We start from the raw sequence: 4,051 nt of genomic DNA on the forward strand, positions 1-4,051 counted from the left end.
TAGTATATAGCTGGGACTAATTAACTCATAGTTAAGTTTTATGACAAGGAGAAAGAGACATCTCTGCTAGTTTGTACAGTGGGACTAATTAAGGCACGGTTTAGTATTATGAGAGGGAGAGAGAGATATCCACTAGTTTATAAACTGGGACTATATAAGACATAGTTTAGTATTATGACAGAGAGAGAGAGAGAGATATCTCCGCTAGTTTATATACTGGGACTAATTAAGACAGAGTTTAATATTTCAGAGAGGGAGAGAAATTGAGAGAGATAGAGAGAGAGAGAGTTCTCCCAGAGTTTATACACTGAGACTAATTAAGACCTAGTTTAGAATTATGAGAGAGAGAGAGAGAGAGAGAGAGTGTGATCCTCACTAGTTTATATGCTGGAAAATTAACACATGGTTTAGAATTATGAGAGAGAGAGAGAGAGAGAGATCTCCGCTTGTTTATGTGCTGGGATTAAGACACGGTTTAGTATTGTGAGATACATCTATAACTCCGGAAGTTTATATGCTCAGACTTATTAAGACATAGTTTAGTATTTTGACTGAGAGAGAGAGAGAGGGAGGGAGAGAGAGAGAGAGAGAGATCTCCTCTAGTTTATAGCTGGGACTAATTACATCATCGTTCAATATTATGACAGACAGAGGAGAGAGATCTCCACTATTTTATAGGCTGGGACTAATTAAGAAACAGTTTTTTATTAGAGGAATAGAGAAATAGAGAAAGAATAGATTTCTGCTAGTTTATCCGCTGGACTAATTAAGACACTGATTAGTATTTTGAGAGCGAGAAAGAGAGAAATCTGCTATTTTATACACTGGGACTAATTAAGACATAGTTTAGTATTGTGAGAGATAGAGTGCTCTGCCAGTTTATACACTGGGATTAATTAAGACATAGTGTAGGGATCCCTGGGTGGCGCAGCGGTTTGGCGCCTGCCTTTGGCCCAGGGCGCGATCCTGGAGACCCGGGATCGAATCCCACGTCGGGCTCCCGGTGCATGGAGCCTGCTTCTCCCTCTGCCTGTGTCTCTGCCTCTCTCTCTCTCTCTGTGACTATCATAAATAAATAAAAATTAAAAAAAAAGACATAGTGTAGTATTATGACAGAGAGAGAGAGAGAAAGAGATTTCCGCTAGTTTATACGCTGGGAATAATTAAGATCCTAGGACTAACGAAGAGACAGTTCAGTATTATGAGATAGAGATAGAGAGATCTCTTCTAGTTTATATGCTGGGACTAATTATGACACGGTTTAGTACTATGAGAGAGAAAGATAGAGATCGAGAAGGAGATCACCACTAATATAAACTCTGGGACTAATTAAGACCCGGTTTACTATTATGAGAGAGAGAGAGAGAGAGAGATCTCCACTGTTTATATGCTGGGACTAATTAAGACACTGTTTAGTATTATGAGAGAGAGAGTGAGATCTCTTCTAGTTTATATGCTGGCACTAAATAAAACAGATTAGTACTATGAGAGAGAGAGAAATCCGCTAGTTTAAACGATGGGACTAATTAAGACATTGTTTAGTATTAGTAGAGAGAGAGAGAGGGAGATCTCCCGTAGTTATACGGTGGGTTATAGAGACATAGTTTAGTATTATGACTGGGGGAGAGAGAGAGAGAGAGAGAAAGAGAGAGAGAGAGAGATCTGCTAGGTTATTTATTTATTTTTTAAGATATTTTATTTATTTATTCATAGAGACACGCAGAGAGAGAGAGAGAGGCAGAGACACAGGCAGAGGGAGAAGCAGTCTCCATGCAGGGAGCCCGACATGGACTCGATCCCGGGCCTCCAAGATCACACCCCAGGCCGCAGGCAGCGCCAAACCGCCGTGCCACAGGGGCTGCCCAGATCTGCTAGTTTATACGCTTGGCCTAATTAAGACACAGTTCAGTATTATGACAGAGAGAGATATCTCTGCTAGTTTAGATGCTGGGACTAATTAAGAACCATTTAGTATTATGACAGAGAGAGACAGAGAGATCTCTGCTAGTTTATATGTGGGGACTAATTAAGAGGCGGTCTAGTATTATATGCTGTGACTAATTAAGACACAGTTTAGTATTAGAGAGAGAGAGAGATCTCCGCTATTTTATACGCTGCGACTAATTAAGACATAGCTTAGTATTATGACAGAGGGAGAGAGAAATAGAGAGAGATCTGCTAGTTATACGCTGGGATTAATAAAGACACGGTTTAGTATTATGAGAGAGAGAGATCACCATTTGTTTATACACGGGGACTAATTAAGACACGGTTTAGTATTATGAGAGATATGTATATCTCTACTAGTGTATACGCTGGGACTAATTAAGACATAGTTTAGTATTGTGATAGAGATAGAGAGATCTCTGCTAGTTTATACACTGGGACTAATTATGAGAAGGAGAGAGAGATATATATCTCAGTTTATACGCTAAGACTAATTAAAATTCGGTTTAGTATTATGAGAGAGAGAGAGAGAGATCTCCCGTAGTTTATGTGCTGGGACTAGTTAAGTCTTGTTTTAGTATTATGAGAGAGGGAGAGGTCTCTGCTAGTTTATACACTGGGACTAATTAAGACATAGTTTAGTATTCTGAGAGAGAGAGAGAGAGAGAGATATCTCCTCTGGTTTATATGCTGGGATAAATTAAGACGTAATTTAGTATTATGACAAAGAGAGAGAGAGAGAGAGAGAAAGATCCCTGCCTTTTGTACCTGAGGACTAATTAAGACATAGTGTAGTGTTGAGAGAGAGATCTCTGCTAGTTTATACCCTGGGATTAATTATCACACAGTTCAGTATTATGACAGAGAGAGAGAGAGAGATTTCTGCTTGTTTATATGGTGGGACTTTAAGACTTGGGTAGGATTATGAGATAGAGAGAGAGAAATCTCCCCTAGTTTATATGCTGGGACTTATTAAGCCACAGTTTAATATTATGAGAGAGAGAGATCTGCTAGTTTATATGTTGGGACTAATTAAGACATAGTTTAGTATATTGAGAGAGAGAGAGAGAGAGAGAGAGATTTCTGCTAGTGTATATGCTGGGAATAATTAAGACATAGTTTAGTATTATGACACAGAGAGAGACAGAGAGAGATACACATATCTGCTACTTTGTACCTTGGGCTAATTAAAAAATAGTTTAGTATTATGTGAGATAGAGAGATATCTCCATTAGTGTATATTCTGGGACTAATTAAGACATAGTTTAATGTTGAAAGAGAGATCTCAGCTAGTTTGTACTCTGGGACTAATTAAGACACGGTTTAGTATTATGAGAGGAGAGAGATCTCTGCTAGTTTGTGTGCTGGGACCAATTAAACACGGTTTAGTATTATGAGAGAGACCAAGAGATCTCCTCTAGTTTATATGCTAGGACTAATTAAGACATAGTTTAGTATTATAATAGAGAGATCTCCACTAGTTTATAGGCTGGGTAATTAACACATGGTTTAGTATTATGAGAGAGAGAGAGAGCATGCTAAGGGGAGAGAGAGATCTCCGCTCGTTCATGTGCGGAGACATTAAGACACAGTTTAGTATTATGAGAGAGAGAGAGAGAGAGATATCTCTGCTAGTTTATACGCTAGGACTGAATAAGGCATAATTTAGTATTAATTAGGTTTTCCCCAAAAAAGGTCATGATTTCCGCATACAAGTTAAGAGTCTCTGTGCTCTACCACAACAGTGATGCTTCGTGGATAACTTGAAAGAAAGTATGAGGTCAATGTCAACCTACTGTTTCCTTTCTCTCTGTAGAAAGTATGAGGTGATTTTTCAACAAATATATTTAAATACTAGGAAGATTGTATTTGAAAAACAGTTCATAAAAAGAAACTGGCACATTCAAACATTTATGAAGATTAATAGTACAAACCTTTTCACCCTAAGGCATAGAGATCTGTTTGACCTAGGTTCCCGCATCACCTTTTCAGGGAACAGAGTAGGGGAGAACAAGTGATATTTGGATCCTACAGAAGTTTCTTTCCATATCAACAAAGGATAAAAGAGACTCCGTTCAAGGTGATGCTGGATATCACCGCAGGG

Source organism: Canis aureus, chromosome Y (assembly GCF_053574225.1).
Source record: "Canis aureus isolate CA01 chromosome Y, VMU_Caureus_v.1.0, whole genome shotgun sequence".
NCBI lineage: Eukaryota > Metazoa > Chordata > Mammalia > Carnivora > Canidae > Canis > Canis aureus.